Source organism: Aedes aegypti, chromosome 2, assembly GCF_002204515.2.
Source record: "Aedes aegypti strain LVP_AGWG chromosome 2, AaegL5.0 Primary Assembly, whole genome shotgun sequence".
Lineage (NCBI taxonomy): Eukaryota > Metazoa > Arthropoda > Insecta > Diptera > Culicidae > Aedes > Aedes aegypti.
The window spans coordinates 186,651,862-186,674,932 of record NC_035108.1 but is presented as its reverse complement, the minus strand read 5'-3'; the positions used below and the strand labels follow the sequence as shown (position 1 = coordinate 186,674,932).

At 36.7% G+C, this 23,071-nt stretch overlaps 1 long non-coding RNA gene across 1 annotated transcript; it reads right to left on the bottom strand.

Moving 5' to 3' along the window:
* Positions 1 to 18,374: 18,374 nt before the first annotated feature.
* On the bottom strand, positions 18,375 to 19,225 carry LOC110676259. Its single transcript, XR_002500215.1, has 2 exons — positions 18,966 to 19,225; positions 18,375 to 18,891 (listed from the first exon to the last, which is right to left on the bottom strand). It is a non-coding gene; the product is annotated as an uncharacterized LOC110676259 (long non-coding RNA).
* Positions 19,226 to 23,071: the final 3,846 nt, after the last annotated feature.

Sequence of the window (23,071 nt, the reverse complement as noted above, 5' to 3'; positions counted from 1 at the left end):
GTGCGTGTGTGGCTGTGTGAGAAGAAGACATATGTTTGTGCTATGCATGGCAACGAACTTTGCGCCATTAAACTTTAGCACTGAACTGATCATACTTTTAGTGTAAATATCTGCAATGATTTGCATGAGATTTGTGCTGCAATTGATATAAATATAACCAGTACAAATGACCATGCGCCTCCATCTGCACTCTATGTCTAGTCAGTGAACGAAATGTTAATACAGGATGTTCAGTAGGCCGTCCCTTATTTTTCGAAAATGCGAAATGTTATAAGTTCGTCATTGTAAAGCTCGTTTTGGTAAGAAAAAAATCAGGTAAAAATTTGAAGTCCGTACGTGGATGCTAAGTGGTCCCCCAACGGTCGATGCGCCGAACACGAAACTACAGCAGACCAGACTACCTACCAAACACGCTCTGGACGCCGCGTGAAGATCCCTCGTCGATATTGGTAAAACTAAGGGGGGAGTAGTGTGGCGTATCTGACACAGCAACCCATTGTACACACGAATTATATACCACTACCCTATATTCCTTAAATTATTACGTAATAACCATACATACACACATCCCACAGAATTATCACACGATGATGTAAATATAGCTTTTAGTTCAGTACAGACCACCAAACCCGATAGTCTAGCTATCGTCCGAAAGAACGTCTCGAATCCGTATCAAAATCGTAGGCACTAGCCCCTACATAATATTTGAACCATCCCAAAGGAAACAAACTTCTATGCTGATTATCAACGCGCGCAGGACAATTTGTTACTGGTGGCTTTTCGTACTCATGCTGCGTGCTCTAGAGCAGCGAGCTTGATTTTGCGCACGGGGTCATCTACGCCTAATACCTTCAGGGCCGTTGGGGGACCAGTAAGCGTCCACGTACGGACTCCAAATTTTTACCTGATTTTTTTCTTACCAAAACGAGCACTTTACAATGACGAACTTATGACATTTCGCATTTTCAAAAAATAAGGGACGGCCTAATGTTCAGATATTAATCGATTTGTTTTTTCTATCAGAGCTGTACAGCCGTGAATCGCAAGTCAGTCCCATCTGTAAAAAGTAGGCATTGAGAAAATGTGAAGTTTCCAAACTCGTTTTCCATACGAATATTCAAAAAATCCAGAGGATTGGAACGTGTTCAAATCGCAATGAAACTTTCACAATTTGCTTGATATAAAAATGATCAAAGCTCGGTTCATTTTTGTGCTACACGGTACAAAAATCTGTAGTGGGACTGATATGCGGTTACTTTTCATTATGGGACAATTTGACTTGCTGTTTTCCATACTTCCATACTAGGGTGATGTGCTAGTATCCATCGTATTAAGCATTGATCAGTGAGAGCTGCAATTTTCCCAGTATTGCAGTGAATGATGCTGATACAAACCGATGCCAAACAATTCTTTCTCAAAACGGCTTTAGCATTGTTCAATAACATTTTGATAAATCTTGATCTGTTTTTGGAAATAATGCAAAGAAAATGCATCTTATCGTATTCTCAATCCGTCGTATCGTTTTCAACTCCGTCGCAATCAGTTTCCAGATTCGTCCCACAACTTACGGCTCACTGTGATGTATTGAGTGGGTAAAACACAATATATCAACTCTATGATAAAACAGGGTGTCGACTACCTGGAAAAACCTGGAAAGTCAGGGAATGTCAGGGAATTTCACTAGAGGTCAGGGAAAAATATTAAATTTCATACAAGATTTACAATAATTTCTTGCATGCTATGCTATTAATACGATCTTTGGAAAACTGGGAATCAATATTTCAAAATAGATGTTCACCATGGGGAAAACGCTTTTATGCATAATCAAGTAAAATGCAATATTCTACATATATTAAGAATTCATAATTTTATGACATGAAAAGTATCAGCAGTGTTTCATCTATTTAGTTCTAAAGTTTGTTAGATTTACTCATTGACTATTTTTGCGTATTTCGCTCAAAATCTTGAGATAAAAATGGAATTCACTCCGTCCAAAATGGAAAACGTGAGCTCAATCAGGTAAAACTAGAAAAGCCATGTTTCTAGATAATTTATATAGAATTAAAAAATATCATACATACCCAGGCAACCAGAAGTCGCATGAAAGTACACGTAATAACTCGTTAATTCATACAAAAAACATCAAACCAGCAAAACGCGATGGATAAAATTGTCAGATTGATGAGTTTCCTCGCATAAAACGCTTTTTTCTGAGTTCATTTGTACATTTTGTTTCGTCCCGTAGACTCGTTCAAAGTAAATCGAATCAATCCATAGCAGCTGTCAAATCAACATTTGTTATCATAAGTTAAGTCGCATAAGAACACAGGTCAATTCGGTAGAAAATTTGTACTGACGCAGTGAATGCTATTATTCATCACTTAACCCTTTGGGGCCGGCGCGGTCATATATGACCGCAGTACAAAAAAGGCTGTAAAAAAAGAACCAATGAACAAATGTATATACTGTCTTCGGCAAAGTTGTCCCAAATATACTCTTTTATCAGAGGAAAATATGAAGAATATGCCTTTATGACCTAATTGACAACCTAGAACATCCTGAACATCCTGAAGTTTGGAAAATTGAACTATAAGTACATACGAAGCGTGAAATGCTGTTTGTGAACATAAATGATGTTCAGGCTAGATAATACAGAATTACTCTTTTAATGAAAACACTATTTCACTTGCTTTGCTATGTCCTGGGATGTTCTAGGACGTCCAAACTGTCCTGAAGCACACTCTTTGAAATCTACAACCGTAACAGTAATTGTTTGGGTTGAAAACAATAACATTACAAATTCAAATAGAATCTACCAACCTCTGAGAATCTCAAGAGCTATTTTAAGGAACGTTTGGGATATTCCAGACCCTCCAAATTACCCTGGAGTTCAGAACTTCAGGTCTACACTTGTTCCAGTAGTTATACTCGCTAAACTGAGTGAAGTTATATAATCTACAATGTTTACTGAACCTTGTCACGGATCAAAAGGCTACTTCAAGAAACGTTTGTTGTTTTCCAGGCCCTCCAAATTACCCTGGAAATCTGAATTTCATGTCTACATTTATTCCAGTAGTATTTCTTGCTAAACTGGGTGAAGTTATATAATCTACCATGTTCACTGAACTTTCGCACGTATCAAAAGGATGTTTTAAAGAACGTTTGGAGTATTCCGGGCCCTCCAAATTACCCTGGAGTTCAGAACTTCAGGGCTACACTTATTCCAGAAATTTATCTCGCTAAACTGAGTGAATTTATAAAATCTTTCCTGTTCACTAAACCTTCTCATGCATCAATAGGCTGTTTCAAGGAACGTTTGGGATATTATAGGTGCTCCAAATTACCCTGGAGTTCAGAACTTCAGGTCTTATTCCAGTATTTTTTCTTGCTAAACTGAGTAAAGATATATAACTTACCAAGTTTACTGAACCTTGTCACGGATCAATAGGCTAATTCAAGGAACGTTTGGGGTATTAGACTGGCCCTTAAACAAAAAAGTTGTAAAACTCAACGGGGCACCCCTAGATATGAGCCTTAGAGTAAGAAAAACGCTCTCTCAAAATTTCAACTCAATTGGTTGCTCCACCAGGTGGCGCATTCGATTTGAAGTTTGTATGGGATATTCGACTCAAATATATTGAAAATTGATCCAATGTCACTGTTTCGTTCCGTATACTAATTGTTCGCGTTCAAATAAGCCCAGAATGACAAATACACTAGTTGATACCCTAATGAACATAATTGCAGAAGGTTGTATCTGGATTTAGTCTCATTTTCATTACTCTTTCAGTTGTTGAAAGTTAGGCTTAGATCAGCACTCCCGTACAGTCACTTATATGCATGCGACATGTGCCTCAGCTCGCCCAGCGTCATAGGTGGCTATGATGCGCTTAGTGGCTACCTCCAAGCTATGTTGAAGAAATACAAGCAGTATTGCATGATATACTTCAGGTGGTTAAAACACCAACTTTATTAATTTTGATCATGGTACAATCTTCTACAATATTCTTCGCTATTACATCAAGTAGTGTTTTTGACATTCTGGGTTCAATTGAACGCGATCATCAATTATCCTGAACCAAACAGTAGATGATGTGCCTTTGCTCATATGTTTGAGCTGAAAATTCCATATTAACTTCAATTCAAATGCGCCAGCTCATGGAACGACCAAATGAGCTGAATTTTTCAGAAAGGCTTCCTCTAACCCTAAGAAATAATCCTGGGGGGTGCCCCGTGGAATCATACAACTTCATTTTTCTCCCATACTGAGCTGGGCCAGTCTATTGGGGTGTTCTAGGCCCTCCAAATTACCCTAGTGTTCGTAACTTCAGGTTTACATTTGTTTCAGTAATTTATCTCACTAAACTGAGTGAAGTTATATAATCTAACATGCTCACTAAACCATCTCATGGATCAATAAGCTCTTTCAAGGAACGTTTGGGATATTCCAGGCCCTCCAAATTACCCTGGAGTTCAGAACTACAGGTCTGCACTTGTTCAAGTAATTTATCTCGCTAAACTGAGTGAAGTTATAAAATCTAACATGTTCACTGAATTTTCTCACGGATCAATTAGCTGTTTCAAGGAACCTTTGGGGTATTCCGGGCCACCCAGATTACCCCGGAGTTTAGAAATTCAGATCTACAATTGTTCTAGTAATTTTTCTTACTACACGATGAAGTTATTTAATGTTCACTGAGCTTTCTCACGAATCAAAAAGATATTTCAAGGAACGTTTGGAGTATTCCAGGCCCTCCAAATTACCCTGGAGTTCAGAACTACAGGTCTTCCCTTGTTCCAGTAATTTTTCTTTTTAAACTGAGTGAAGTTATCTACTATGTTACTGAACCTTCTCATGGATCAATATGCTGTTTCAAGGAACGATTGAGGTATTGCAGATCCTTCCAAATTTCCCCAGGACTTCAGAAATTCAGGTCTACTATTTTTCCAGTAATATTTCCTTCTAAACTGAGTGAAGTTATATAATCTACCATGTTCACAGACCAATTGGCTATTTCAAGGAACGTTGGTGATATTCCAGGCCCTCCAATTTACCCTGGAGTTCAGAACTTCAGGTCTACCCTTGTTCCAGTAACCTTTCTCGCTAAAATGATCAAAGTTGACCGTGCCGGCCCATTTATGACCGCAGTCGGAAAATGGCTGTATAAAAAGAACCAATGAATAAAATTCACTGTCTTCGCAAAAGTCCTTGCAAATATACTTCCCTGTCAGGGAAAAATTTTAGGTGTATGCCTTAATGTCCTACTTGGCAACCTAGAACATCCTGAACATGCAGAAGTCTGACAAATAGAATAATTAGTATAAAAGTAGCTTAAAATGCCTTTTGTAAATACAATTGATGTTCGTACTTGGTAATACATACCTATTATGTCAAGAAAAACGCAGCTTCACTTGCCTTTTCATGTCCTGGGATATTCTACGACGTTCAGACTATCCCGAAGCTCAATTCTCGAAATTTACAGCAGTAGTTGCTTGCGCTAGAAATAATCAGCGATGCCAGATTTCTTTGGAAATCATTCCGTAGACGAAAAGTGATAAGCGGGGGGAGAGATCCCCGGCATTGCAATTCCGTAGATTTCCGTTGGAAAAATCCGTAAATTACCGTAGAATAATGATAGCTTTCTGTAGAAAATATACATTTTCCGTAGAATTATCTTACGGATCCGTAGAAAGTGCTCAATTCCGTAGATCTGGCAACGCTGCAAATAATAATATTTTCAACTCAAACGGAATCTACTGAACTCTGAGAATCTCAAAAGCTTTTCCAAACTATCCTGGAGCTCAGAACTTCAAATCTGCCCTTGGGGCAGTGTTTTTTTTTTCGCTAAATAGAGTTCAGTACCAGGTTATATAGGGCCCCCATAGCCGAAGCTGTAAAGACGCGGGTATTCATCATGACTATGCTGAGGGTTCCGGATTCGATTCCCGGTCGGATGTACCATGAGCTTCTCAAGAGTGTTATGTCTGTTTGTCTGTGACAGTACAGTAGTGACGCCTCTACACGGATAGTCATGTTGTACGATTGCAAAAAAGAAGTAGAGCTCGAGATTTGTATGACGATTACCGGATCTTTTCGTAAAGGAAAGAGTCTTGACTTCCTTGGGCACAGAAAATGGGCGCATGCCTGACACACGATATATCCATGCAAAAAGGTCATTAGCTGAGAAAGATCTCAGGTAATAAATGTGGAAGTGCTAAACTAACACTAAGCTGAGAAGCCAGCTTCCTCCCAGTGGGAACGATAAGCCAAGAAAAAAGAAGAAGATTCGTCGACAAACACATATATTCAAAACGTGTTTCTACTCGTTTACGCATTTAGACTCTACTGACGTTTTCACAAATTGTTTGTTAAGAATCGCGACGAACTTGCATAATTAATCCTAATTTCGGATAAATCAATTATCAATTAATCAGCTATTCGAAACACGGTCCATGCATCATAGAACGATAGTCCATGCACAAGCGCTGCAGCATAAGCATAAGGAAAGGACAAAATTTCATACAGAAGTGCCATGCACCATGTATCGATTGTCCCAACGGACGAGAGGATATCGCATAAAAAGGAATAAATCTCGCATAATCTGGGATAACGCCCTAAAAGCCATTGGTAACCATGTGTGTAGCTCGTTATTTCTGAGCACATTAATAAATAGGCATCCAAACTATTACCTCTGGCAGGTAGGGAATAATCCTTTCTTTACCATAGCGTTGTTAAATAACTTGTAAATCCATTCAAATGCTGAGAAACAACGAGCTACACACATGGTTACCAATGGCTTTTAGGGCGAGATCATAAGTTATGCGAGAAATATTGCTTTAGGGTCGTTAGGAAAATAATTTTTCGCTCCGATCGTGTGCGCTACCTTAGATTAGAAGAAAATAGATAAGAAAGTGCGATCTCGACATTGCTCTCGCATTCGAAACATAGGCAATAAAAATTTATAACATGATCAAGTCTAGAATGTTCCAAATGCACATCCGGTTGGATAAGCATAACAACAAAAATAAACATTCATTCATTCCGTGTTTTAGGATAGTGATAATTGTATGCAAACCCCTATAAATAAGGAAAATTTCAGAAATATACCAGTTACCTTTTCGACACTCGAAGGAGACGGTTCAATCCTTAGAAAGAATTCCAAGGTAAGACCAGCAATCAGTTTTCTTCTATGAAGAAAATTAATTGTTAAATGAAGAATTTTCTATCCTTAGCTTTCCACCGTCAGGTACTAGGTTTACTAGCCTGCCAGTCTGAAAGTCGAAAGGATTAGAATTCTTCCACGGTCTCCTTAATCAGAGTACCGTTTTGACTCATATTCCGAACACTTAAGGCCAACAGTGACTTCAAATGCATCTGATTGGCAAAAAATAGCTGATATTCGTGTAAATTTTAATTTCCTCACAAAGCCTAACTGTTAGCTGTTGGATGTACCGATAATAATGTTGATTTATTTAGTTTTTGTATTGTTTTTACACAAAAGAATGGAACCACATTTTGATTCAAATGCCGAACACTGTGCTAATGCTGTCTCATATTCCGAACACCTTGATTCAAATTCGGAACAGCACGAATAAATCGTATTCAAATGAATAATTTCACAAATAAATTAATCTGAGCTTGTTCTACTGGTCTCAAACTAGAGAATCATCACTACTCCGGCGATATAAATTATATTGGAGACGGTTAAATTGAATTGCAATTGACTGCCATTTCCTTGTTATTTGGTGACATATTTCAACGAAACATTTCAACCAAATCGCCATACAAAAACCGAGTGTTCCGAATATGAGTCTGTTCGGAATTTGAGACAAAACGGTAATCCGACTAAATTTTGGTTCCTTCGATTGTAGACTACCCACCTATGGTGGCGTGTCATTTTGACGTTCCAAGATTTAGTTAGATTAAACGCCATTGAACTGTACTAGTTTTCCACCGTCAAGTACTAGGTTTAACTAGCTTGACAGTCTGAGAACGAAATACGGAACGGTAATCGTTGACTCTGAATTGCAAACCACAGCATTGCAATCTATTTCAAGCTACCACCGTCAGGTACTAGACTTCCTAGCCTGCCAGTCTGTAGTATTGAGAAGATTGCGTTACTTACTCTCGTCGTATAAGTAATTCAAAAATAAGAGTAAGATTTTGCTCCCCTTCGATTGTAGATCACCCGTTAATACGGCGTGTCATTTCGACGGATCAAAATTGTACTCTAGAAAGTTCCACGGACTACTTTAACCTCCACTTTCAGTTACTAGGCATACTAGGCTGAATAGTCTGAGGGACTTAGGTAATACGTGTAATTTTCGAATTCGTAAGGTTGATATACCGTCGCGATAAATCGAACCTTCGCTCGAATGCGCGACGATACGAAACTTTAACATTGTTCTCAAACAAAAGGTGAAAAGCAGGGGGGTTGAAAATAGTATATTTTTACGTGACATAATTTATGGATGCTTCCCAATAAATGTCGCTAATTATGACTGGAAACTTTGTCGAATACACCATGTTTCGGAAGTGCTTCGTTTCGTGGTTATTAATTTATTACCACTAAATCCTGACTCTCATCGCGTTGTAGATCTTATGTACTGAACATCCCGACAAGTTAGATAATCTAGAACATTCGAAATGATCTGATAATATTTGCTGAACACTCAGAAGGTTCAGAATATACGGTAGATTACAGTTCATCATCTTGTATGATGAACAAGGTTGTTATTACAAGCATAGACTTCAAGTTATGAACTCAAGAGCAGTTTGGAAGTCCTAGCATCTCCCAAAAAAATATTTGTCATCATTTATTGTTATTAGCATTTTGAGCACCAAAACTATTGAAAGGCGTTCAAAAAACTGTGTAATAGTTCTTGGAAAAAATCAGGCCCCAAAGGGTTAATATATGCACGTACCGATTCATATTACGGACAGCTTCAAATTCCGGACACTCTACTTTGTATGGGAAACATTTCACACGAAATGTTTCAATTTTTGCAACTCCAAAGTTCTCGCTTTTGAGGCTTGTTTTAATATACATTGTTTTATAGACATCCATGCAAACTTAAAATGACCAACTGCCTTAGACGTTTATTTAGTGGTGTGACGATTTCAATTGATGATTTGACTTTTCTATTTGTGATTTTCGTGAGTTGTCCGGAAATAGAATCAAAGTGTCCGGAATATGAGGCGAAAGTGAGGAAGCGGTCGGAATAAGAATCATGAAAAGTCCACACATTTCTATTTATTCATGTTGCAGAATCAAAATCTTGACCCATCATTTGAAAGTTAAGTGCTCTCTAAGCTCAATAACGCAGAGGAATCATACCGAAAGATCTATTTTACATGCTTTCTGATGAGTTATTCTTTACTGAGGGCTTAAGTGTCCTTAATATGAATCAAAACGGTATATTGCCTTCACATTTATACGTAGAAGGTCTTTTCACGACATTCTCTAAGTGAAATTTTGCACATACAAAGTCTCCACATGATTTCGTTATACGTACATTTTGGTTGTCTGGGTATATTTTCTTGCAAATGTAATCCAAATGAGAACATAAACAATGCACATAAACTGTAAGTCAATAGCTCTGAAGGTTGAACCGGGAGTGTATAATTCTTACTATATAAGAATATAAGATTTTTATAGAATCTCCTGAATGGAAATTTCACTCTCACTCTGGCTTAAGGTGAAGATGAATGGAAGGCAAACTTCAAATTTTCAAGAGCACGGATTTGGAGAACCAAACTTCCGTTTAAGGCTTAGTAGCCCGTCATTCATTTTTGCTACAATGATGACTTTTCATCTTGCATTTCAAAGTGATAAAACTCAGTCTTAATAGTTTATATTGACTTGAAAAAGTATCACTGTATGCGCTAACATGCATAAAGTATGCTGATACTTTTTCAGCTGTGTCAGTGCAAAACCAACTGATTTTCTTTGATTAGAAATCGTGAGATGAATTAGCAACAATCATCAACGACGCGTACAAATTTCAATGACGGCCTACTTCGCCTTAAGCTGGAAACTTAATCGATTGGTCACTAGCTGGTGGTGACCAATCGATTAGGTTTCAGCTCCAGATCCGTGCTCTTGAAAATTTGAAGTTTGGCTTCCATTCATCTTCACCTTAAGTCAACCATTTTTTCTTGCCTTAGTCGGCGTTTAAAGGACGCGTATATGAAATATGGGTACCGTAATTTCGGGTGAAATTGTTCATTTTTCACGGTTTTTGTAGTCTGTTTTCTATAATGTTAACAATGCCAAACAAATAAATGCAGGAAAACAAGTACGAAGGTTAACCTCATCGACTCATGTACCGAAATTTTCTAACAAATGTCATTTTAGTGTTAACAAACATCTCTAAAATAAAAAAATCAGGGGATCTCATTTCGGGGTGAAATTGATCACTTGTCAATGCCATTATTGTTAGTTTTCAAAACAACTCTACATGATAAATTTGAGCTCCCTGAATCCGAATATGCTTGTCAAATTCTTAATAATGCAATATTTATATAAATAATGAATAGTCAAATTTCAAGAATTACGCGGAAAACGCCTAAATGTATGCAATTTCCTAAAGAGTTCAATGATATCTAACAGAAATTCAATTATTTCAACCATATGAGCTAATTGGTACGAGTTTTGGTGATGAAATCTGGTTTGGGGATATATCTCAAGCATCCTCACAAACTTTCAGGTTTATACCATGTTCAAATCCTTGCTTATAAATAGAAGTTCATAGGTGTTTGTCAATACTGCACCGTGCATGATTTTGAAATTTTACATTTTTTCATAGTAATAAACATTCTTTTACGCAAAAAACTTTACAACACACAATTCGACAATAGTTACGACAAACAACGTTCATTTAATGCAGCTTAAATTGATATTTGTGCTCCATTACGAATAAATAAAATCGTGTGATACAATGATCAATTTCACCCTTCTGATCAATTACACCCGATTTCACGGTATTCAAGAAAAAATGCAGTCTTATTCGGACATGCTTTTGAATTGCAAATGTTGAATTATGGTCCATAACCTCATTGAACGTCCCAAGTAACAATGAAAGCTGAACAGCAAGAGTATTTGCTGAACAATGGCTGATTAATGGTGTACAAGGCTGAACACCGTGACAGCTGAACAATAATTTGAAGAAAAGCTTATTAAACACTCTTATTCAACAGTATACTCAAAGTTGAACATCAAGTTGAACAAGCTATTTTCCATCTACAATTTTAACTTTTGTTCAGCCATTCTGAATGATATTGATTAACCCGTATAGGCCTGAGTGAAAGCAAAAACACTGAAACCCTCGCTGCTCAGAAAATTCTCAACGGATTCAAATGTTTTTTTGTCAGTTCACTGGCCCACATATCTAGTTTCTAAAAGTGGTCAGAGGAACTCGGAAATATTCCTGTGGCCGGAGTTATTCCGGTGGGTCACTGGGTCAAGTCGGGTAAAAAAGGGCTATTTTTTGGGACATGCCAAGTTACCTTTATGTATTTGCTACAACAATCATTTTAATTTGCATAAATCATTAAGATCTGATATTCAACATTATAAATGAAGAGTTTTGCACCGTATAAAATGTACTGGATGTGGCCATTCGGACGTAATGCCAGGCAGAACCGGCTATAGATTTGTTGGATACTAATCCGTTTCAATTCTTGAAAAGTAGAAATCAAACATAATTGTGCACTAAAATGAGTTCCTATAAGCTTGACATAGATGTTCAGATACAAATTGGCCACTTTATCGTGAGTTCGAGGCGTCCCGGGACCAGAAAATGATCTTTTGCAGAATTAATCAAATGCAAAACTCATAGTTATCCAATGAAATCGTTTCTCAAAAGGTTTACACTGATGCAATTTTCTTAAAATTCCGCAATGTAGTGGCCACATTATAACCGATTCCGGAAAATATCTGTGACTTGAAATTTGCCTACCTCCAGGGGCACAAAAGCACAGTACCCTTATCACCCGACCTGACCCAGTGATCCACCGGAATAACTCTGACCACAGGAATATTTCCGCGTTCCTCTGTGCACTTCTAGAAACTAGATATGTATACCAGTATACTTACAAAAATCATTTCAATCCATTAAGAATTCGCTGAGCGGTGAGGATTTTAGAAATTTTGCTTTCACTCAGGCCTATACGGGTTAAAGGTTATTTAGAGCTTTAATCAAATCAACAGCCATTGTCGAAAAATTGTCCAGCTGTAGGTTGACAAAAATATACACACTAACGTTTGGGTAAAACACTAAATTTATAATTAAAAAACATTCCATCATTTTTTACAACAAATTTTCACATCCCGAAGCGGACATGCCCTAAACACACACGGGCCTAGCGTTTGTCGAAAAAGAAAAACACCTGAATTCGGCATCCCCGAGCTTGAGTAACAACAAGATAGAACAATACACTCGCTCATAAAGATTTCTTTGTCACATTTTTATTTAATTGTATGGAATCGTAATCATTACCAACTTTCATTGACAACAGTTAAACAGTAGTAATTGAAAATTATCGAGAATTAAATTTTAAAACAAAAATCTAAACACACAAAACACTCACTTAAGTGTTTTTGCATAGCACTGATATCCCTTCTCCGGCCTCAATGCAACTTTTAACATAGCCCTTATTCAGACAAGTCAATAAGTTATTCCCTTGCTTTTGATAATGCTCACACAGTCTCATGTGGAGCAGATGTCAAGGTAAGTGATTATAAATCAGTGGATCCCAGTTCAATTCTCAATTGTTAATATTTACTAACCTTCATCTTTCAATTCCAGCACACATCTTCCCTATATGTTAGAAATTGTAAGTTGTGTTGCTAAAATCCAAAACTATGAACCTGTAAATATTTTTACATTTGGTTTACTGTTGAATAATGGATGAATAAGCGATTGTTAAGCTTTCAAAGGCTGCCATCTGTTCTAAAAATAGAATTATCGTTATTGAAAGGGGGTTGAATAAGCGCATGATGGACCTTTATTCAGCCTTCCATAAAGCTTCAATTAAGCTTAAGGCTGAATAAAATCGCCAGAATCAGATGTTTAACAGCTGAACAACAGTGTATGCAGGCTATGAACAGCTTTTGTTCAAACAAAGGCTGAATAGAATTAGTTATAAAAGCGTTTGAACAGCTTCAAATTGTTACCTGGCGTGATATTGATTAAGTTATAGAAAACATCGTCTTATTTCGGTAGAAGTTGATTTGAAAAAAAAAATGTTTTTTAAGAGAATCTAATGAATGCACAGTTACGTATTGCCGGACAAAAACTAAAAAATTGAAGTTCCTCAAATTATCCGTTACCATTTTTATAAGTTGCTATAATTTATAAGTTATTTCTATAAGTTGCTATAGGAAACGATGATTTCCTAAAAATATTTTATTGTTTTTTCCGATTTTTTGTGCCATCTTAAATAAGGACAAGTCAGTAATCAAAAGATATTATAGTACAAGATAGAGATTGTCGCTAGTGTTCCCATTGTTTGCCGAACCATCCTTGCATCTGGTGGGTACACAACTGTCATGTTCAAAAGTGAATGTGTTAAGGTCAAACATTTTGTTACTCTACAGCAATTACTATGATACTCCGCTTATGATCCTGTTTATGACACAAATCTCAATCGTCATTGAAAATATGTATTTAATATTAGTTTTAATTACTTGGTATACAACTTACTTATAGAAAAAAAAAACAAATAAACTCTTTATATTGCTATTTTTGTGACGATTTGTGTTTTTGAAAACGGCGCGCAGCAGTGACAGTGTAAACATTTGGACTCTACACATTTTGACCTTAAAGGCGGCAGAGCTGTCCCGTGTTTTGCTCCTCTTTTTCAGACACGCTTAACAAGATCCACACAGCGCACACGGGAAAAAAATTCTGTTGTAAAAATAACTATTTTAGCTGACTACGCCCATTCGTAAAACTACCATGGAAATTCAGACCAATTTACTATGTTTACGGTACACCCCACCGCATTACTGGTACATTTGACAGAAATAATTTACAACAATCTGATTCCAACTACAGACATGGTAAAATCAAGCGCATTTCTGGTCTGCTGAAAATTGCCGGTGCGAGCGCTTAAGTTAACCCCCTAAAATGGTAGTTTTTACCGCAACATTTTTTTGCGTGCATGTGTTCGAACTTCACAGAATGAGGCAACCAATGCAGAACTGGCTGAATGAGTGAATATTGTGTATAAGTCGCACTCATTCTGTGAGATGCCAATGGCTAAAAAGCTGTGTGCGGATCGAAGGAAACGGAATTCATCGGTCATCTCATGGTCGGCAGCAAACAGTTGGCCATTGGTAGGATGAGAAGTTTTTCGGATTTTTTCGGGAAAAAAACCAAAGGTCGATGGTTTTTTCCCCAAGTAGGGAAGTGCTTCGGCAATTCAAGTAGGAAAATCTTCGAGAAAAATTAAAATTGGATTTTTTTAGAGGCATGTTCGTGATGTTCAGAATCAAAATAAAAATGTGTTCTTGGCTATCATTTTTGAGTGGAGCAAGTTTAGCGTGAAAGTACAAACCGTTTGACAGTTATCGCTCCGGCATGTTGCGGACAGCGACGACAGCGACAATCTCTATCTTGTACTATAATATCTTTTCAGTAATCTCATCAACTACAGGAAACCTTAGGTGTCGGCGGTAAGCGCGTCACGCGAAGCGACGCGAAAATCCTTTGGAGTTTGACATTTCATTATTAACAATTGTTATTCCTTCCCGTGCAATTTTCGCTTCGCTTCGCAATTCGCGTCTACCCTGGCCGCGCCCTTACTCTCTTCAAACAAATGTATCTCAACGAAATATCAATCAATTTCATCTCGATAGGTACTATTTGAAAAGTACGTCTCGGTTACAGTTTTTAACATACCTATTATGTATTTGATTGTAAAAAAAATCATTAAAATGTTCGAATATTTTCAAGACAGTTCCTTTACTAAGAAGAGGTTAATCAAGCAACTAATCCACACTTTCAAATGGAAAATTGCATCATGTTACACAATTCTTTTCAAATTTTAGCATAACTACCACTATACAGTTGAAGTTTTATTTTTTATATATTATTCAAATTAAAAAAAATATTTGAACAACATTCCAAAAATATAACTTTGACCAACAATAAAATTCAAGAAATTATAGATATGGGACACTTCTAAAGTTTTGTCCGACCTTTGTGCACCACTGTGGAATGTACTAAAATTTACCTTATTTTTTCCTTTTGGAAATGTTATGGTTGGTTCATTTACATTAAACCGTATAATGCTGTTTATTACTAACTCTAATCAACTTAAACATCTTCGGTCTTTATAGAACTTTCTTATTTCTTATTTCTATTACAAGGCACAGGTAAACGTAATTTTGGCACAGACAGAAGGTTAAGGACGCTATGAAAGAATGTTTAACAATATAATTTCAAGAACGAAACTTCTGCGATAGTTCTATAATTTTATGAAGATATTTATGGAAATATATAATTTTCTTTAATGTGTTTCTAATGTTCTACCCCATTACTCCAAATGCCATCTATCCGAATGTCACTGCCCCGAATGTACCATTGCCTCTAATTCCAAAATCCCGAGTGCTGTTTCCCCGAATGTACAATTTCGTTGAATGACATTGCCGCGTGATTTCGTAATTCGGGGTAATGGGTCGTTCGGGGATATGGAATTTTGGGTGACTGGCATTCGGGGTAATGGAGTAAAATCGTTTATGAACAACTTTTTTTTCTGAATTTTTCAGCGGAATGATTTTTTAGTTATTTTTAGAAGAAATTTCAACATATTTTTGGGTCTTTCACGAATGTTTGGTATTCAGTGATAATGTTTCCATCCCTCCAAGCATAATTTTACTGCCACATTTGCCCTCGATTGGACGCAGTGATTATCACAGTTCGATTAATTGCGCACAATTCACACAATTGATTTAACTAGGTTGGCTAACTGGCCGGCTGTCAACAATCTGAAACAACTTATGTTTTGACGGACCTTGCTTGTATAAATTTGCACTGCGAAATCGATTGCGAGATTCGACTGGGATAATAATAAGACATTTTTTGGTGAGTCTAAATGGGTGTAAAAGTTGAAATATTTTTATAATTGATAAAATTTGTTGAATCGTTTTGGATCTGCTAAATTAAAATGGTTTAACATAAATAAATCTTTATTCCCGTCCTTCCAGAAAAATAGGCCACAGAGTAGTCAAAAATAGAAAACAATTTTGTATCTCACTGAACTTACGACTAGACATAAAAAAGTTAAATGCTAATCCATTACCAATAAAACTTGCATTAGCTTCTTAGTTACGGCTTATTCATCTGGTCTTGCAATCCATGAATCTCACGGTACACTTACATATATTTGTAGTCCTGATTTTTTTTCTTTCTCTCTTTGCAACGATTTTATTGAAAAGTGTCTATAAATTTTGGCTAACAGCGAGCCTCAGAAAAAAAAAACACACATTGTTGCTGGTCGATGACGGACGGACACGGCAAACTAACATGCACAAATTAGTTGGGCCGTTGAATACCAATGATCTGTTCCCTGTTTCTTTTGCCTTACTGGAAGATCGTTGCTCGAGATATTTGGGAACACAATGAAAAATATTTTTGGAAAATTTTCCCCTACACACGTGAACCTTTTGAAATTAGATTCCCTAGTTTGTATGTAGTTAAATATTAAGTTTGTCGTTTATATTAGGATGGTTCATCGTGATCATTTCATCATATCGAGGTTTTTCGGTTCCATCAAGGGTCTCAAACACCTGACGAATCCCATGTCAAATCGATCAGACACAGAACTTGACCATTTTCTTTTTGCAGTAAATTTTGCACATTGTTTTCGGCATGATACAATTTTGATGCAAATTCCGGACACTCGGTTTTGTATGAGAAAAAGTTCACACGAAATGTTTCAATATTTGCCATTCAAATGTTCCCACTTTCGAGGCTCGTTTTAATAAGCATTCACAATAGATATCGATGAGCGACCCACCTAGTGCAGGGATTCCGAACGTCAATGGCTACTCATGTTTAATGTGACCAGATGTGTCCCGGAATAAATCCGGTACGCTTGTCAGATCTCATCTTCAATGAAGCGCTGCCCATATTTGATGTGCAATTTAAGCTCATATTCGTTCTAAGACGTGTACTATATACTTAGTTAATTGAAATAAAAAGTATTGACAATGTAATGCCAAGTTAAAAATTGCTCTGCCCCAGAAAATCCGGGACGTCTGGTCACCTTACTCATGTTAGCCCTTTATCTACTAAACAACTTTGCAAAACATCATGACCGTCTGATTTGATAAGTTATTGATCATTTATTTAAACGGTCGTTAATCTAAAATTCGGTCGTGAAAAGAGGTTGGAGTGTAGTATAAGCATTTTAAGCCGTTTCCCTTGAGATAATATATGGACCGTAATTTTGCACCACTATGGGTCATTTTTCCAATTTTGTATGTAAAACCTTATACCCATTGAGGCATATTTACGGTAAGTCTAAAGATGCTAAAAATTACTATTCTTAAGTTAAAAAAAACAACACATATCACAAAAAGTTACAAATTGTGACGTAGGGTCGTTTTCGACCCGAAATTCAAACGGCCCGCAAAACTCAGTGACTAGACCAAATTTAGTTCTGTTGAGCTTAAAAGAAAGGCACATAAGGTACCCCGGGCAAGTGAGAATCCGGGGTAAGTGTGGCGTTCCGTAATAGCTCACTTAGTAAAAGTTTCTCATGGGGGTATTCTTCCAGAAAGCTGAAGATACAATGACAAGGAATGTATTAAGTACAAAAAATATTGTAATTTTTATTACCATGTGGTTCATGTAACAGTTGTTAATTCAACGCCATTTTCAACTTGCATGATAAATTGTGACACGTTTCACGTCTTGCATGGACTCTCAAAAAATAAACCTGTTATAAATCGAATTTCCATCAGTAAGCTACAATTTTAAGTATTATTATAAGCTGCTAACGATAAACCGGTATTTTGTTTCCATTTCATATGAAATTTTTGATAATCTATTTTACCCCAAAATGTCTTTGCACCCGGGGTAAGTGGGACCTATCAAAACAAAAACCAGAATCCAAACTTTTCGTAGACGTTTCAAACATTTTCGTAGAGAGTAGTACTAAAACATTCAAACAAATGATTTTTGTCAAAAAAGATCAATCTCAAATTACGTATTTGCCTAAGAGGGTGTTACTGGCGGGTCAGAAGGACCCGTTTGTATCTCTGTATGCCGGCAAGCTAGGGCCTGTGTCTTTTCTCTCAGAGTCGGCGTACTTGGCTATTCAGGAGTTCTTTCCTTCTTAAATAATCTGAATGAAGTGGAAATTATCATTTAACCTTTTATTTCCTAACTTACATGCATGTGTGTCTGTATAGTGTGTCGTTGGGCCGGCCTTTTGGTGATGATGCGCTGCTCTCGATGGGGTCTGCCACATGAGGGGGATTACGTGTTGCTGGGAATGGAGACTAGGTGTATTCCACTCAAATCGGCAGGAAAGTCCTGCTGGGGTGGTTTTCCGCGACGCTTTGGATGGTTGGTCCCAATAACATGCAGAGAGGGATTCAACGTGCCTGGTAGACGCAGAAGACGTCGTGAACTTGCTTCTGAGGATGGCATGATCGTCACACAATGGCTTGGGGGTTATCTGCCACAACTGCCTGGTATATCCTTACAATCCGGCGATCTGTGTCTATGGGCGTTCTCCAAAGGATCAAGGATTAATCCGACCTCTAAAACCCACAGATTTCGCGAGCTGGAGTCTCCGGCGAGATTCGGCCCGTAGATAACCAATTCGCTCTGGTACTTCACGTGGTCGTGGGTGAGAACTTGCACCCTTGGGTCCTGATAGGAACAATAATTCCACAATACGGCTTCATTAGAGGGTACCTGGGCTATTTTAGTTTGTATGTTCATACCTGATTCGCTTTCAGTAGACTCTAAGTCAAAATTCCACTATATCACGGCTTTGATTTTATCGTAACGAAATAGATTCCGACTCGCTCAAGAGGTAAAGTGGAAAGAATCTTTGGCTTATCAAGCAATAGCCAGGTACCTCTCATTTACCCCAATTCAGCATGTTTTTCTCTTTCTCTCTCCTTGGTCCCTTTAATTGTATGTGGCAGCCCGTTTTGCTGTTTAGCAGTGAGTACGAGGGGTATAGTGTTATGTATGAGTGTTTTAACAAATTTTGTTCCCTAGATTCGTCTTTTTAAACTTTTGAGTGTGCATGCTTTTAAGTTATTTATTTATTACTACTTTTCAATGTATTTTGAATTAATTTTAAACATTTATTTTACTATTACTATACTATTAAGTATTAAATTATAAGATAAACACCTATTTACACAGCAAACATGGGATTTAAGGTCTTGACGGTAACAAGGGACAAAGAATTCGTAATTATTTTTTATTTTTGAAATACGAATTCAAATCTGAACAAACACAGAGATGAAATTTGAAATGCATCATGAGAACGATTTCTTTTATATTTTATTTGAACTTTATTTGTTATTTCTACCAAATTTAGTAAAGATGGAAAACAGTTCCATTCAATTAAGCGATTTTCTGCCATGCATGTAAATAATAACAAAACATATTTATAATTTCGTCAGTTATTGATTGTTTATGTGCTACTTTTTTAATTAACAACTTATGAATAGTATATTTTGAACATGTTTTATTCCTCTTCACGCTTTTATTGTGGAATTTTCAGTTAATATTAAATGCGAGGTGACATCCCGACTAAGGGTACATAACAAAATTATATCAGCATATGTTATTATGTTTTAAGTTTTTTTCGAACATAAGTTGTTACAAACTTGATGCAGGATGTTGTTAAAATAACTAAAATTATAACAAAATGTGTATGAATAGTAACATAAACATAACAAAATATGTTTTAATTCTATCAAAAACATATCAAACCAAGTTATGATGTTTGATACAAAGTATCAAAATTATAATACTGTTCGATATACGATAATATTGTATATTATTGAAATGCATAACTATCTATTTATTTTGTTATAAAGTTGTTAAAAATGAATAAAAAAAATATCTTAAAGGGAAATAAAACACTGTTTTATTATGTTCTATGGAGAACGGAGCCTAACAAAATTATATCATGATATGATATGCATATCATATTCTGATAAAATTTTATTATATTTTTGTTATAAGCCTCTAGTCGGGATGCTATTAAATAAACGTTTTCTTCCTAAAGCGTAACGTATTTTATGATTGATCCCTTATGTACATAAAAAATGTACTCAAAATTAAAAATCTATGATTTGTCAATCCTATTATTGTAATGGTTGACTTACTGATGTGGATTGACGAATGAAACTGAATGTGTCCCACTTGCCCCATTTAGCGAGGTAACTGCGTCTAATGATTCATTCTAAAACTTTCTTCCAAGGTTTTCACAATTTCGAAATTATTCGATCAGTTTCATGCACACACCAGCAAATATGTTGCCAAAATGTGGTTGTGTTGTTGGATTTGAAAAATATGGACATTTGAAAATTTTATTGAACAATTTGTTTGAACTATCGTTTTTTTAGTTTCCACTTGCCCCGCGGTACCTTATGTCTAGTTTCAGAAATCCTCCCGGAGATGCGGATTTGGTCACTGTGGCCACCGGGAACCTGCAACTTCTGAAAAAAGTCCCTTTAGAGACTCTTACTTTGACAACCTGTATTTCGTAACAAAACAAGTAGGGTAAAAGCACCGGTTTTGGCCAGCCTAAGAGAAAATGTCAATAAAAAATAAATGGGAAGCTGTATTTATACTACAAATATGTCAAATGCAAGCTTTTAATCCATATTATGTGTGTAAAAATATCAAAACTTAACTACAACCATTTTTTCGCTTTGAAAATCCCGTTGGTTAATATAGGCCAACGGAACCAGTTTCGGCCAGAGATTTATCTTCGGTTCCTGAATTGGCCAATCGCAATGATTTCTCATGAGAGTGGCCAAATTAGCTGTATGAGAGTTAAAATTATAAGGAAAATGAGTTGTTTTTCTTATGTTTTGAGTCAATTTGGACGAGTAAATGAATGTAGCTCTATCATGTGAATGTGGTCTACTGAACACAAAAGGTTTCATGCTGATTGGCTATGTAAAACGGTGTATAATCTCCTATGGCTACAACTGGCGTATGGCCAAAACCGGAGCTTCTACCCTAGTCTGAACCGTCTTCATATTGTTGAACAGGTATTCACGTGGACTGTGAATAGAGATTCTCAAATCCCTTAGTTATTCATACCCGGTTCTGGAAACCCGGAACATCCGAAAAGTAAGTTTCCATCGCAGTTTTGTATATGTAATTCGCATCGGTACTATTTGGGTGATGGATATTTTGGCATAAAATTTCTCTGTAGTAAGGAACCAATTACCGGCGCACATTCCCTGAAAAATTCGGTCCAGTATGGTCCATGCGGAACCGGTTCCTGGAGTCCCAGAAGATGACCAATCTGGCCAATTCTATGAAATTACTCTGATTTATGCCCCAAAACCAAATGAACTGTGTCCAATTCTTTACGTTTTTTTATGTTTAGATGTATTTTGCCAAAAAGATGAATGGATGGCTATTCTGGTACTTTTGGAGCACCGGCATGGCCATTGGCCTACGCGATTTTCAATGCGTAAAGAGGCTTCTGCCTAGTTTTGATATTTTTCTCATAGATTGAAAGCATTGATTTGACGTCAAAATTAAGTATATAGAGTTTCCGACTAATTATGAAAAATATTTTCTGTTAGGATAGTCAAAACCGGTGATCCTACTCTACTTAAAAAACATTCGAACCACCATGATATTTAGAATGTTTGTTTTAAGTTACTCTTAGTTAGTTAAGCTAAGTTACTTAAGTTTAAGGTACTCTAGAAATATTAAAACAATCATTTCCACTCGATCTTTTACCGAATTTTACTTTATGTATATTTCCCTGTTAGACTGTGAACGAAATCCCATTCAAACCGAATGCAAAATCGCGCCTAAATTTTGCACAGTGTCCGGTGCCAAAAGAAAGACTCTCCATTCCTCCTTCTTCAAAATGATATGCAAGTCAGGTGTTCGGGCCCGCATGGATACAGTATTGTCTGGGAATATCCATGCACAAATGTCGCAGTCACTCCCCATGATCACATTGATTGGGGCCGCCACATTCATTCATTCCTTCTGAGAGAAAGACCCTAAACATGTTACTGTGCGTTATCCAGGGCCAAACCGAATAAGACATCAACCACCGTTGCTGCACTGCACTGGGCAAATTTATGCATTGGTTGGCAACCATCAATGACATTATTAAGTGCCACCCAACGATTGGATTTATGCGATTTTAATTGATCACCACCTTGGGAAAGGTATATCCAATCACGCACAATTTCTTCCACGCTTTTGCTTCCGTTGATTGAGCGATAAAAACTCGTTATGAATAATGCAAAATTTGTGGGGTTTGGTTCAATGCATGCGGGTTCCAATTTTCCTTTTTTTTTAGAATTTGGTTATAGATATTTGTTAATATGCGAGTACGTACATGTTCACATGGCGTCTGATTTAATTTTAGCGCTTCCTAGGTCGTAAAGGGAATCCGGTAGAAAGATATTGAATCTATTCGCAACATAAAAAAATACTTTAGTCAACAATTCAAAAACTTGTTCGGCATCTCAAAACTGGTAACAGGTCTCTTTTTAGAGACTTGATTACTTTTTTAAAGCAAATATCCGAAAATTGCTCCAATACGGATTACTCTAAAATTTTTCCCAAAGATTATCGCACGATTTCCTCCAGAGATTATTCCTTTAATTCTTTCATCGATTTCTGATTTTTAAAAGATTGCTGCTGGAGTTCTCGCAAAAAAAAAATATCAATGGTTTGTAGATTTAAAAAAGTGGTTCGAGGGCTTATCCAGAAAACCCTGCAACGCTGAACTTTCCAGTTATTCTTCAGTCATATTTATAGGGAAACTTCAACTTGAAGTTGAAGTCGTCAAGGAAATTTCTCCAGAATTTTATTCAGC